Raw genomic sequence first — 16,151 nt, forward strand, 5'->3', positions numbered from 1 at the left:
CCCCAAAAAGTGCTAAAAGAAACTCTAAAATGTAGCTTTTGTAATTGCTATTTTTCTAAGTCTATATTTTAAAAATATGTTAATTGAGATTTGTGTTTTGCACAAAATATTTAATACAAGTTTTAATTGCCAACTACAAATGCTATAAAGACAGGTCATAACTCTAAGAAGACAAACAAACCAAGAAGAGCATCTTTCAAAGAACTAATTTGTCCCTTTGTTTAAGATACCAGTTTTGGTATAACTGCAAACCTTATCTCAAGAAAATAACCTTCTAAAAAACATTCCTGTTTTAGGAAAAAACATTCATTGTGTAAAAGAATGCAAGGATGATCCTTATTTAGGATACCTCAAATGTAGGGATGTGTTATCAGAGCCAAAAACAGCACTAAAAATGGGCTTTGTCAACCCTTCTTTTGCAAGAAAAAACCCACAAAATTCTTATGGAACGTAATTCCTTTATTAACACTCTAAAAATCTTTATTCTGAAACTTTAATAATGGGGAAGGGTTTTGAAGAAAATGTTTGTTTATTTCATAAATGTTGAAATGGCAAGTGCTTTGCGGCTGTACCTTCAGAAATATTTTGTCAAAATACAAAGCTTATAATGTAATTTCCTAATGTCTTTGCTATGTGAAGGGTAAAATCTTTTATGTACCAGTCTGAAATCTTGCTGAATGGATCACTAATATGAGAAGCTATTTAGATAGAGAATATTTATTAATTAGCTATCTGCTAGCAACTCCTCACCCAACTCAGAAGAACAAGGATCACCTCTTCAAAATTTGTTGAGACGAGAAAGCAATCCTTTAATAATTATTCCAGTTTGAAGATTCTCTTTAAGAATTATTTATTTTTAAAAGACTTTGAGAGCTAAAAAGCTTTTCTATAAAGAACAGGAGTGTTTGGACTCTTTCAAATCAGAATTTCAATTCCTGTTGAACCCTAATGAAACTGAAGAAATAGCTCAGAAAATGGGCTGAGTGAAAAGAGTTAAAGCTCTAAACTTAAAGATGGTGGAGGAATCTCCCTGCGCAAAGAAAAAGGCAATATAACTGTCAAGAAAGAATTACAACTCTAACACATATAGGAATTAACATATTACATATTAATAAGATAAAGAGGCTCCTAAGAACAACCCAGGAAGATACTGAGCCAATGAAAAGATGACTGAGGCTAATTTGGCATTTGCACTCTCTGTGCCTCCATCCACAATTTTACAGCACTCATCAATTAATCCTGTCCAGCTATACAAGCAAGCTGCCACAGCCAGCTAAGACGAAATAGAAGAGAACAGCCATGCAGCAGCAGTGAAAAGGCAACCTTCAATCCCCAATGGACATCACCAAGACTTCAACATGGAGCAGTGAGATGAAATAACTAAACCGTTACCAAGAGAGTAGATTTGAAAACTCTTGTAATGATTTTATTGGAATATTGACATGCAATTGTAACTGAACAGTTTATCCTGTTAATTACCAAATGGTTACAATGTATCCCTGGAGAGGAGTCAGGGGCTAAACACCAGAAAACAGAAAAACAGTGGGATTTAACTGGATTTAAGATTTTTGGCTTAAGACAGATCTGTAGATGGCTTTTTCTAAGTAACTGGTTTAAAAAGTTTATTTAATTTCCTTGGATTTTAGTTGCTTACTTTTCCCATTTTAAAACGCTTTTAGCTTATCAGTGGTAACCAAGCAGGACTCACCTGACCTTAAACGAAATTATTTTGCCCATCTATAAACAGTTTTCAGTTATCTAATGATTTATTAAGACTGAACCCCCAATCATTTTAGGAAATAAGACCTTAGCCTCAATTTACCAAGAGAAAAGGGCCCCACCCAAGCCAGGTCTCCTCTCGAAAGTGTAATCTCTGTAGAAAAACTCTCCACAGAAAGACATCCAGAAGAGATTATAATAGAAGTAACCTTTGTTTATCATTTGTGTTTTGATTAATGTTTTCTTTTACTTTCTTTAACAATCAAATAGCCAAGGTTAATAATTGTGATCATTTGCTCAGCACTAATCGTGGTGTCCTCTGTGGTATGTCAAAGAACCCCTTGCCTAAAATAGTGAGAGACACATGCCTGTCTTGGCAATAAGAGATAATTAGTAAGAGCTGGCCTGCCATTTCTTGTTTATCTAGACTAAACATTTTTAGTAACTGTTGGGATACAATTACTTGGCACTCAACAATTCCCTCCCATCCCCCAACAGTTTGCTCTCTGTCTTAAACTCTCAATCTAGAATACATTTTTAGGCCAGAGTTGCTTCCTGGGAACCAGGCACTGGTGTCTGGGCTGAGATTCCTGAAAGAGGGGTTTGCTTGCATGCCGCTTGTGACCCCTCTGATCAAGGAGTGGAGTGTACATTGTGAATAAACAGAATTATACTAAGAAAATATGTAGACACTATGTCACTGTTTTCTAACAGGAAACTTACCTGCAAGGCCCCAACATCTGCTACCGCTCAACAGAGGGGCAACAGTATTATACCCATGTCATAGCTGAGCAAATAAAAGGACAGAATTGTTCGTGAAGTGAAGTGCCCAAGGTACCAGTGTAAGTTGGTAGCACAGCTAAGAATAGAACCCTAACTAGTACTCAGCTCTAACTATCCCATCACACTCCCTCATTCAGCTTTTCCTTAGGACTTGCTGAAGTGGGGTTATTTAGTCTGCAGAAGAGAAGAGTGAGGGGGGATTTGATAGCAGCCTTCAATTACCTGAAGTGGGGTTCCAAAGAAGATGGAACTAGGCGGTTCTCAGTTGTGGCAGATGACAGAACAACAAGCAATGGTTTCAAGTTGGGGAAGGTCTAGGTTGGATATTAGGAAACTATTTCACTAGGAGGGTGGTGAAGCACTGGAATATGTTACCTAGGGAGGTGGTGGAATGTCCATCCTTAGATGTTTTTAAGGCCCAGCTTGACAAAGCCTTGGCTGGGATGATTTAATTGGTGTTGGTCCTTCTTTGAGCAGGGTATTGGACTAGATGACCTTCTGAGGTCTCTTCCAACTCTAATATAATATTTGAAGTTTGGAACTCTGTATATTTTCTCTCCAGTCCATTTAGCAGATCACTGAGTTCTCTAACCCAGTGGATTTTGGGCTGGAGAAGACAGTAAAAATCATTTAGTTCTGCTGGTATTTTCCTCTCCCTGTGCATGCCTAAAATGCAGCTAAGGTTCCTCAAACGCTGTCGATTTCATTATAACTTCTACATATCTTTACAAGTCTTTAATCTCCCTGAGTAGCAGTTTTTTCTGCTCTTCTCTGTAGCTGGCATTTTCAGGTTTTTCTGTGTGTTTCTGTCATATCTGTAATTTAAAGCAGTTAAAGATCCTTTAATTTCACATATCTATACTGGCAGAGCCCTTTGAGATGCATTAACTGTTTCCAGCATTTCTCCAAAGTCAACTTTTCCTATGCTGTTTTTTTTTTTTCATCCTCTGCAATCTTTGGAGCTCTGTGCTGGATTGCTGTTAGTTTAGGCTAATTGCATTGGCAGCCACCTAAGGCCAGAACCTAAACAATCATTTCACACGCAAGAATTTGCTCATGATTATTTTTAACCAGCTTAGTGGGGAGAAAGAACCTCCTGCCACAAGACTCACATAAAATAATTGTGTAAGAATATTATAGCAGGGTTACATATCTTAATAAAAATGTTCTCTTTATAGTAAGTCCAGACAGTTGAGGAAAGGAAACACCTCTTCATAATCTGTCTCAAATGAACCAAAGAATTGTAGTTTAGAGGAGAGATTTATTCCCTAGGTAAGATGGTATTAGTCAAGGCAAAAAATGAACACCATTATCTCCAAGTTGATCATGGCAGCCTAGGTATTCTGAATCTAAGTAAATGTGACAGATGTTTGCTCTACAGATATTGTTAACAAAATATTTGGAGAGACTAAATTACTAATGTAAATCAAGAGAGAAAGGGGGTGGGAATGCGTTATTGGACAAGAGTCTGCTGGAACCTGAGATAAAAGGAAGTCAACGCAGGTCAGACTGTTACCCAGTTACGACCATCTCTACCACCAATGCACTAATGAGACAATTTTGGAAGCTTCTCCATTTCACAGTCATGGTAAAACATGTCCTGGTTCATTTTTATGCTTTCTTGTTGTTGTTCTGTTGCACAAGACAATTATGCTACAGCCTAAAGAGAGTTTGAGCGTTTTTGAAAAATCAAGATATTTAGATGCCAGGAGGGTATTCTGTTTGGGGAGCCCCAGGGCACAGAAAGAGGATGTATGCGAGAGTCAGGCATTTTGCTTTTAGTTACAAATGTCCTGTGTGGGTATGTGTGCTTATACAAATCTTTGTAAAGAGTGTGAGAACATTGCAGTTTTGGCAAACATAGAAGCGCTATCGTTAAAAGCAGAGCAAAATAAAGGAAAGAACTGAGTATGCAAAGAGCAAAATGACTTCAAAGGAGTTTAGGGAGGAATTAAAGCAAATTTTAAAAGGCTCAATTGACTTAAATAATTTGATAGAGAATTAAAAGAATTCCAGACTTCCTAGGTTAAAAGCAATGTATCATGAACTTAGAGAAACTTCAGCTCTTCAAGGACCCAGTCTTGTTCCCACTAAAGAATCAATGGAAAATTTTGTCATTTTCTGGCATCAGGATTTGGCACCAGTTATGAAAATTTCAACAAGAAAAGCCCTTTATTTCTGCTAAGAAAAAAAAAAAAAGAGTGAGTGCAGCCACTGAAGCAAAATTAATAAGTAATAGTAATTTATATAATACTAGTGCTTACATCACACTTTTCATCCATGATTTCAAAGTGCTTTACAAAGGAAAGTAAATGAGAGGTCTAAGCCATACCATGCTGAGCACATATTAACCTTAAAGAATATCTTCTGATTCCCCCTTTTGACAATTTTCAGAGGTCTTGATTGTTTACTATTTTAAAAGCCAAATCCTGATCCCAGCCAAGTCACTGTCAAAACTCTTATTGAATCATAGTGTCAAGTATCAGGGGGTAGCCGTGGAAGTCTGTATCCACAAAAACAACAAGGAGTCCGGTGGCACCTTAAAGACAAACAGATTTATTTGAGCATAAGCTTTCTTGGGTAAAACCCCCACTTACCCACGAAAGCTTATGCTCAAATAAATTTGTTTGTCTTTAAGGTGCCACCGGACTCCTTGTTGTTTTTATTGAGTCATAGAATCATAGGACTGGAAGGGACCTCGAGAGGTCATCTAGTCCAGTCCCCTGCACTCAAGGCAGGATGAAGTGTTACCTAGACCATCCCTTACTGGTGTTTATCTAACCTGCTCTTAAAAATGATGGAGATTCAACAACCTCCCTGTTTAATTTATTCCAGTGCTTCACCATCATGACAGTGAGGAAGTTTTTCCGAATGTCCAACCTAAACCTCCCTTGCTGCAATTTAAGCCCATTGTTTCTTCTCCTGTCCTCAGAGGTTAAGAAGAACAATTCTTCTCCCTCCTCCTTGTAACAACCTTTTATGTACTTGAAAACAGTTATCATGTCCCCTCTCGTTTTTCTCTTTTCCAGACTAAACAAACCAAATTTTTTCAATCTTCCCTCATCGGTCATGTTTTCTAGACCTTTAATCATTTTTGTTGCTCTTCTCTGGACTTTCTCCAATTTGTCCACATCTTTCCTGAAATGTGGCACCCAGAATTGGACACAATATTCCATTTAGGCCTAATCAGCGTGTAGTAGAGCAGAAGAATTACTTCTCGTGTCTTGCTTACTACACTCCTCCTAATACATCCAGTATGATGTTTGCTTTTTTTGCAACAGTGTTACACTGTTGATTCATATTTATCTTATGGTCCACTATGACCCCCAGATCCCTTTCTGCAACACTCCTTCCTAGGCAGTCATTTTCCATTTTGTATGTGTGCAACTGATTGTTCCTTCTTAAATAGAGTACTTTGCATTTGTCCTTATTGAATTTCATCCTATTTACTTCAGACCATTTCTCCAGTTTGTCCAGATCATTTTGAAGTTTAATCCTATCCTCCAAAGCACTTGCAACCCCTCCCAGCTTGGTATCGTCCGCAAACTTTATAAGTGTCATTATCTAAATCATTAACAATATTGAACAGAACTGGACCCAGAACTGAACCCACTCATTATGCCCTTCCAGCATGAGAAGTGGTAAAATAATTTGGTACCAATGATGGTCAACCTCTTATTTATCTTGTAAATAGCACCAAGTGTGCAGACAGCATTTGAAAAGAAGAGCCAAACTAATAGTCCCTTCCACTTACTACAAGGTGCTGATGGTAGCTCACTAGCTTGTGTCCAATACTTCTCTATGCTTTTCATTTTGCATTAAATAAAAGTTGACTCTTGGGATGAATGATTTGGCACAAATTACACATTTTGTAAAGTTAAAAACAGCAACAAAATGCTTAGAGCTGAGCTGAAATGCTTCTTAACGAGATAAATAATATTGGGTGAGAGCCTAAGTCAGTAACTGAGCTCACGTGGCATGGAGAGGAAGGGGCAACAGGGAGCTAATGGTACCTTCCTGCATCACAGCCACCCAGCACCAGGGCAAGGTAGGGCTGCACAAGAGTGGCCCTAATTTATGCAACTGGCATATGGTCCGTCAGGGTTGTTCCTGTGCTCCCTCAGGGACCTCACCTCACTGGGGCATAGGGCATAGCTAGAGCTGGCTTCTTCCATCCCCCCGCCCTTCCCCATCCTTTTAAAAATCAAGATTGGATATTTTTCTAAAACATATGCTCCAGGTTACACAGGAATTATTTCAGGGAAGTTCTATGGCCTCTGTTGTGCACCCTCAACATGCTCCCTGCCTCCCTCTTTTCCTTTATAAAGGGAGCAGGTGGGGAGAGGGAGGTGGGAGATGGGAGGCACAGAAGGAAGTGGAGTTTTCCCTGGCACAGGGAGAATTCTCAGATGGCCACCGCTGGTGCATTAAGGTTCTTTTGTGCCACTTGCTGAAGAATCTGGCTCTAATGTATGTAGATTTTATGGGGCAGATTCTCGCCTGTACTCTGGCTCCATTATACCAGTCTGCCAGTGCAAGGGGGCTGTAAAAATGGCAGGTATGGTTGAATAGGGATTCCCTGAGCATGGGGGAAATCCCTGAATGAGGTAGGGTTACCTTAGTAGTTCTTATACCACTTCCCATTCATAGCTCCCTGGCTTTGTAAAGCACCCAGCTGCACCTTTATTCACCAGCTTTCAGAATGTTCTCAGTGCTCCTCTAAAGCATCCCCAGAACAGCAGCCCTGCAAAGGTGCTATAAATACATTTTATCCTCTGAGGCTGAATACAGACTTATAAATACAGTATGTACTTTTTTTTAAAAAGCATATGGCATCTGAGGTTGTGGAGTGGGAATCTGAGATACTAACTGTTGTCATGCTGGCCCTTCCCTCCCTCTACTAACCCAACATCTTTCCTTCTTTCTGTAGAACGTGTCAGCTGCTACCATCAGGTGAATGGAGCTGTGATGTTACAGTAGTCACTTTAAAAGTTTCCCCATTTTGTTCCACCAGTCTAAGAAATACACCCAATACCTAAAATGGGTTTTACCACTGTGTCATGGATCCACAGGATTGGTGCTGTACTCCTAGCTTTTGAACAGTATCCAGGAGAAACAGCTTCAGTGTAGCCAGACCTCCAAGGGATCCCACTTTGCCTTCAGGGTAGGCCACACAGCCTCACTGCCTCCTGAGACTGAACCGCCAGGTCTCCAGCACTCCTGTTTCACACTGTGAGCTCTGATTATTAGGGACCAAGAATGGAGCTAGAACTGGAATAACATGAAATAAATGTCTTCCTACGTGTTTAAGCACTACCTGACACTGGTATTAACTAAACTACCCAGGTCATTCTTTGCAATGGCAATACATCTTCCTGGAAACACACAGACTGAGCATTGTATAAAGTCTGAGAATCAAAGGATTAACTTCTTTTACAACATTTCAAATTTTCTTTTACAGACTGTCTTGGTGTTTGCCATATCGTTCATGTCACTTACTACAGCAGTATCTGTGCCTTCAGATCAAATATTTCAGTATATCGAAGAACATCAAAATGAATATGTACAGGTAAGGCCCATTGCTGCACAGTAAGAATGTTTGCGATGTAAGTTTCTAGTCATATGAATTCTCAAAGTAGGTTACACATTAAAAAAAAAATCCTAAAATGGTTCAATTAGTCATCATAGCACACTTGGTATTTTACTTCTGGTCATAGTATTTTTTGCTCTTTTTGGATGAAAAGTGATATATACATGCAATGAATTATTTTTGGGTAATATTTAATAAGATTTTCATAAGAGAGTAGTAGCTATAATAATAAACACCTAGCTCTTGTATAAAGTTTTCATCCGTAGATCTCAAAGTGTTTTACAAAGGAGTAAGCAGACTTATATCAGTTTTCTGTTTCTTACCACTAATAAACTTTAGCTTCTAAAAGTACTATGTACAGGGCAATTATTTTTTAACTATAAATAGGAATAAGGAATCAAAGAAGGCCAAAACCTCACCATTGCAGTTTTTTTACCGAAGTAAGATATGCAAGATTTTTCCTAGGAGTATTCCGTGCATCTATAATCACACAATTTATCACAGAATGTACCCTTTGCCAAACCGTTACTATAAGTTTGTGTTCTGGAATATAAGCTTTATATATTTATATATTGTAGTGCTCAGGATAGTGAAGATAACCTTGAAAACCTGAGCTTTGTGTAAAATGACTTAATGTTGTCTTCCTCATTCTGCAACCAGCCTGAAACAATACCTTTGAACTGACCTGTTCATTTCCAGTAGTTTTTTTGACCCAGAAGCCTAAAATGACATTTTAAATGTTGAAATTAACAATCCTGCTACTCATTATTTTAACAGAAACATCCAACTAAAGAGCCTCATCTATTCCCTACCCAGTTACCAAAACTTCCAGCATCTCCCCTGACAACTTCTACTATGCAGCTATGCACTGTGAATACAAAAAAAGCATACCATATTGGTAACTGGAAGTGTGGGGACAGTTTAAAGGAATTAAACATCAAAATAAATAACACAAGGGGCACTGTAATGATTTAATAAATCATTTTCATATTTAATTTATTAGAAAGCTAAATTTCAATGAACCTTCCATAAATTTTCAGGCTAAATGTTAAAATGTGACATTATAGGATTCCACGGTTGTAGCTTCTTAGAGCTCACTTTTAAAACCCTAATTCACACTGAGTTAGTACCTTTCTACACAGGCATTTGCATTTATTTCAACAGGACAACTGGTGGAGGAAGTTACAACCCAACATGAATACATTTGGCAGAATTAGACCCTCCTTGATTTCCATATGAAATGTGTTCAGTTTACAAATAAAAATATTTTAAATAAATTTTTAATAAATGTTAGCTATGCAAATTTGACCTGGAATCTACAACTTAAGCTGAGTTCTTTCCTTCTGTGATAAAGGTTCTGATGACAAAATTAGGCCATCACTGACCCCTATACAACCTCACTGTTTAGGAAATATGTCTCCAAGGACACCTGTGCAAAACCATTTTCTTCAATGGATTTGTAGAGGTGTAACTGTTTGGAATTTAACAAACAAACAATTCTACTGATGATGCACAAGAAGCACTAGAATTCAGCTCTCTCTCAACTGCATTGGCTCTGCAGAGCTATCATTAGTGAAGAACAACAGAAACTTATTATTGCCGCGAACAACAAAAAAGAAGACCCTAAGGACACACAAGGAGCAGTTTTCTGAAGTAAGAAGGTGCCATTCATCCATAATCAATTTGCAGAGTAGAACCACATTTCAATTTCTTAGCTTTCTTAATTTGTTTAATCTGCTTAGGTCCCAATACAGGAATGTTCTGCATAGGAGAGAAGACCCTGTATCTATGAAGAGCTCTGCAGGATTCAGGCCATAGTTGATATTTAAAAGCTATGTGACTGAGGATAGAACAATCAATGTGATTGTCAAGCTGTCTGGAGTGGCTCACAACCATGAGTGCCAACCTCAGGGCAGACTGAAAGCAGAAAGCAGGGCAGAAACCCCGAATTAGTTGTATGTTCTCCAATTAGATTTCAACCAATCCAGTGAAAAATGTGAACTCCTAAAGCATTGTAACAGTCTTATCGTGGAGTCACAGACAGTCCCCTGGGCATTCCAGTCTATGTTGACACCCAGGCAAGATGGACTATGTGATAGACAGCTGTTTTACACCAAAGATTGCAAAATATTCAGGTTACTCCCAGTCCCAAAGGACCAGTCACTTACCCCAGGTAAATTGTACTCAGCTCTCAAACCAATGACAATGCCTGTAGCCAGTCCTGTAATAAATTAACTAAAGATTTATTAAGTAAGAAAAAAATGAGTTATTTATGGGGTTAAAACAGGAAACATACACATACACAAATGTGTGTGTATGTTTCCTGTTTTAACCTCATAAATAACTCTCATTTCTTTTCTTAGATTTTAAAAGGTAATATATGCTTCTATAATAAGTAGCTCTATGTGTCCCTTAGGGCTGACCCATGCCAAGCAGCATGGGGATCTCTTGCTTACGTTTAGGAATCTTTGCCCCTCAGACGCTAACCAGCATAAAGATCCAGTTCCCCATGTCAGGGATTTTTATCCCCTTCACCCCAGAACCCAAACTGATAGAACAAGTGCCGGTGCCTGGCTCCTCTTCATGTAGGCTGGGAGGGCAATCAACCAGGTCTTTGTCCCTTTGATGCCTTACAATGGCTCATCTGGTTTCAAAGGCCCTCTTGTCTGCTGGACCAGTGCTTTACACTAATTAACGCTTCTTTTCCTGTTTGGTGAGTTACATGATTACAGAGGTTTACAATGAAAACACTCAATATAAATGTATACCATGGGAGACAGGCATTATAAGTAGGATTAATGCATGCAGCATCCTACAAGCATTGTCTAAACACTAAACACATTCTTTTAACACTAATATCTACTTTAACCATACTAACACCTAGGTAAGCCAGACTGGTTTCCAGGTATGCATTTGTCAGTGTTCAGCAAAGCCCTGGGCCTTGGCATCGGCTGGCACCTCGTGTTCCAGGGTCACAGTAATTTTTCAGGTAACTTTCATTTCAGAGGGCCGTGACATCAGTTTAGAGCGATACACTGCATATAGATCATCACCTTCAATTTTCTTATCCCGCAGAGACTCAAAGATTGGGTGGCCATAGAAAGTAACTCCAATGACCCTGCAGAGAGACATCTGGTTACAAACATGATGCTTTTGGCAGAAGAGAGGATAAGAAAGTTAGGTGGAACAGTTGAGATGGTAGATCTGGGCATGCACGAGGTAATACATTTTCACTGTGTTTTCAGGATGCAAATCTAAGTATCTATTACCAGCTTTTGTCTAGTGCGATAACAAATTATCTAAGCGCTGTACAAGTTAAGAAGCACACCTATAAAATGGGTTACCACTGTAACTGTAAGCATGGTTTTTCTTTGGCTTTTGCATCAATAAGTAAAATGCAGACTACAAAGAAAGCCTCATTTTATATACACAGGAACCAATAGTGTAATCCTGGTGGATTAAGTGACCAGAATGTAAAGGGCCATCATCAACTTTAAAATCATGTTTACGAGGCAGGGGAACCAGTGAGCTACGAAGATCCTTTCCTCTCCTTTTTCAGAGGCCCAGAAGAGGAGATGACAGGAGACAGCAGGAAACATAATTTCTGTTCCTCATTCCCAAGGCTTAGAAGGAGTAGAACTGGGTGTTGGTGGAAGCATCTGCCTCCTAGCACTAGAGCTTCCAGAACTTTTCCTTATCCCCTTAAATCCGAGGCAGTGCACATACCAGTGATGTTTTTAATGTTATGTGACTGGAACCAGGACCAACCTCCTGCAACAAAATGGCTTGCATGTCCCTAAGACCATTTCTTATTTTGTGCTACAGCTAGCATTGTTACTCTTTTGCTGCATATATAACCATTCACTGCTCCAGAAAATGATATATCCTTGCATAGTAGCCTTAGGATGTAGTTTCTAGTCTGCTTCTATAAAGCAGTCATTCTCAAATTATTTTTACAATGACAGAACTAAACAGAAAACATTCAAAAATCAAGACAAGTAGGATCAAAATCATTCCTGGTGCAAACTCCAGTGACTTCATCATCTATAAATGCTTGTTTTGGAAGCCTCTATCAATGTGTATATATATAATGAAGCTCTTTGATTTATTTTAGCTACCCAATGGAAACAAAATCTCTTTGCCACCAGTTATTTTGGCAAACATTGTAAAAGATCAAAAAAAGCCTATGGTATGTTTTTATGGGCATATGGATGTGCAGCCGGCAAAAATTGAGGATGGATGGTCAACAGAGCCTTACATATTGACAGAGAAAAATAGTAAGTGCTTGAGCAGCTTGAAAGCTTTCAGCAACTGGCTTATCATTTATACAGTGAGACCCTTTATACTAAAGCAGCTTCCCTACCATGAAAGAAAAAGAGGAAGATCATTCAAATAACATAGAAACAAATAATTTTCTTCAGGTAAAACAGAAAAACCTTCTGGGAAATGCCTTCCTTGTCTGTGAATAGATTTTCCACTAAAATCCTTTGAACTTTTCTTTCCTTATATGCAAAAAAAAGTACTTGTCCTAAAAATACAGATGCAAGGAAGATCTTGTGTCAAATTCAGATTGTATCTTGCACATGTACCTACACCAGACATTAGAGGTGAAATTCTCGCTCCACTGAAGCCACACAAGTTTTGCTATAGACTTCAGTACAGCCAGGATTTCACCTGAGGTGTCCAAATAGGGTACAACTTTTGTGTCTCACTGCCAGTTCCTGTCAAACCCACAGAATCCATGCTTTGCTGTTCCTCCATGGCTAGAAAAGCAGGAGAATTCTGGGGCAGGAGACATGGTTCAGACATTTAGCTCCCTTGATCAGTTATTATTTTCCCCCATTCAGACTGCTTATGTTCCTGCTGAGTACTCTGTATGGGTGGCTGTGCTGAATTTGTGGGCATTCCCGGTCTGATCAGAATAAGGTTGCAAAATCAATATTGTTTTGTACTATTATTTTCTGCCAGTTTTGGAAGGCAATGCTGAAGAGAACCTTGCTTTAGCCCCTTCCATTCAGCTTGTTATAATATTTCTCCTACTCAACTATCACCCACCAAAGAACTTTAATTAGAAATGAGCATACAAAAGGAAGAGTGCCCAATATAAACATTTACTACAAGTAAATATGGACTTTGCAATTATTACAGTACAATCCAATACTGGAATTTGGAATAGCAAAGGTCGAGTACTCCTGCTACATTTTGAACATCACAGGGATAGCTTGTCCTGGCTACAGGAGACCTTGTTATTCATATACTGATTGTTTTTCTACAGACCACGTAGAGCTCTGTGTTACATATACAACCTGTCAAAAAACTATTTTAGTTGTATGCAAGATCATAAATAGAAGGAGGAAATACTATGGAGTTTGTAAAGATTTCATATTTATTAATAGTTTAAAGGGTAAATTCTATGCTAAAAATTGATTCAGTAAAATATTGCATCCTGGGACTATATATTTATTGTGTCCCAGTAATTTCCACATAAAAGATGGTCAGTTTACAAGTAAAAAGATAATTTTCTAAAGGCCATCCTGGCAAATTCATCCTGAGCTTTGAAAGTCTAGCTGGTTTCTTTCCTATTTGTTCAGAGCACAATGATGAGTAATAAGATGTCTACAGATAAACTATGCCTCTATTACACCTGTGCAACATCACTGTCTGCATTTGCCTAACGAACTAACTTTATTAGTTATCATGATCTCATTCTATTTTGTTTTCAAGGCAATCTCTATGGACGAGGTGCATCTGATGACAAAGGACAAGTTCTCGCTGTGCTGAATGCAATTGAAGCACTTCAAAAACATGTATGTGACTTTTTATTCCTTTAACTATAAGTTTGCTATTTTCAACTATGTAATTAATTGCTTATAAATCTTTTTGAAACATTTCCTTATAGGAACTTCCTGTTAATGTAAAGATTCTGCTTGAAGGTATGGAAGAAGTAGGGTCCATTGGGCTAAGTATGCTAGTTGAACAGAGAAATAGTACATTTTTTTCTGACGTCGATTACATTGTGGTCACTGACACTGCATGGCTCAGCAACAAACCTGGTATTACATATGGGACAAGAGGAAACTGCCACTTCTTTCTTGAGGTATAGTGCAAAAAGGAGCATGATCTTATACTCACATTAACTGAATATTAGCTGAGTACTTATCAAGTGGCTTTATATTTATCCAGGTCCAAACACTAACAGCCCTACTGAATATATAAACTCACAGGGTTAAAGATAGATACAGGATTATATAATGATTCCATTTCTGTTATATATGGTAGTAATTTTAAGGCTGCACTAAAGGAATCACTACTCTGTAGTACTGGTATATAGAAAATAACAATAGTAAATTCACCTATAAGCACATTATGGGTCAAATTATCTTTTCAGTTGTACCAGTGCAACCTCACTGAAATTAACTAATAGGAGAATTTGTCCCTCTATATATTCAAAGGGCTTTACAAACTATTAGCTAATGAATTAAGGATTTCCTGTACATGCCAGTCTCCAAGGAATTTATCTAGGATCATGAAACACATGGGATTTAAGGTTGCAAGCAGAGATTTATCATTGGTAGGGTTAGTGGTCTATCTTCATAAATTATAACAAAAAATCACAGTCTGATAGTAGGGAAAGGGAAAAAGGCAGAAGTCGTGAATTTATAATGACGAACGACAAAAAAGAGGCCACATTATTTTAATCAAAATATCTTTTATTTTCCATAAAAACTACTTCATTCTCTATAATCTATTATCTTAAAATGATTTAAAACTCTTATTCTGGTGCCTGTTGGTTCAACAGCAGTGCAGGAAGTTGGAAGTATAGCTCCTGCTTTATCTTCTTCTGCACTGCTTCCACCTCTGAAAAAGGCAGCTAGGACAACACTGTTGTGCAGGCATCTCTCATCATGTCCGCTTCCTAGCTATGTAAACGCCACAATGTTTTACTAAAAAAACCAGAGATATTGTGCCATTTCATAGTAAGCCCGCCCCCAATGACAGGACAATAAAAAGGGAAGCGGGCACTTCATTTTGTGCTAAAAGTTTCATCCTGATTGTCCAGAAAATATATTTACTCTACATTACATTTGGAATAGTAGAAAATATGAAAATGTCAGTTCTCATTTCTAATACCCGCATGTTTTTCAAAAATATGGCTCTCAAGATTGTCAAACTAGTCTGTCAGCATCAGAAGAAGTAAATGGATAATAGATTCTTTAATTTTAAGTCAAATAAATATTATTTAAAGAAAGGTGCATTAGCACATTTGTTTTTTTTCCACAGTGAAGGAAAAGAGAACAAAATGGCAAGCATATAAATTGTGAAGATGTACCTAGAAATCCTGAAATGAAAATGACCATAGACTTTTCCCGTTGCCTTCCCTATGGTTTTTAAAGGAAGTATCAAGTGTGTTCATCTATTCTATTTTTGCAGGTGCAATGTGCTAAACGAGACTTACACTCGGGGGCTTTGGAGGAATATTACATGAAGCAATGAATGACTTAATATTTCTGATAAGTAAGTATTTCATTATCTATGAATAAATGTCATGTTCTAGGACTGTCATGGTCCATTTCAAAGTATATCAGGTATTGTTCTTACTCTCACCAACTAATAAAAAGCACAGGAATATAAAAACATGAATTACATGTACTGGGCCTGGTACTGACATTGTTACTCAGGCAAAACTCGTATTAATTCCCATGAGGCTTTTTTTTAGCAAGGACTAAGTAAAGAAGATTTCAGGATTGGATCCATAGTATGCATAATTGCAAGTGCTGCAGCATTTGATCCAATGGTGTATTTTACTTTAATTATATAGGGCCAAGTAAATTTAAATGGGCAAAAAAGGAACAACTCTGTGTGAGTAGGGGTGGCAGAATTAGGCTCATATTTATTTTAAAGCAACACCAGCAACCTGTGTTTACTTTAATGTGTTTGTTAACATTGCGACCCCAATTCTGTTTGTTTCATGTACCATGTACTGGATCATAACATGAAAGGACTCTGTGTTGTTAAACTGCACTAGATCTTTACTGAAGCAACTATTTACGCAGGTACT

General features: G+C 38.0%; 1 pseudogene; it reads left to right on the top strand.

Annotated features, from left to right (window-relative positions):
• The first annotated feature begins 4,051 nt into the window (after positions 1-4,051).
• LOC125632251 (beta-Ala-His dipeptidase-like) lies at positions 4,052-15,920 on the top strand (annotated as a pseudogene).
• Positions 15,921-16,151: the final 231 nt, after the last annotated feature.

This window comes from Caretta caretta, chromosome 2 (genome assembly GCF_965140235.1).
Source record: "Caretta caretta isolate rCarCar2 chromosome 2, rCarCar1.hap1, whole genome shotgun sequence".
Taxonomy (NCBI): Eukaryota; Metazoa; Chordata; order Testudines; family Cheloniidae; genus Caretta; species Caretta caretta.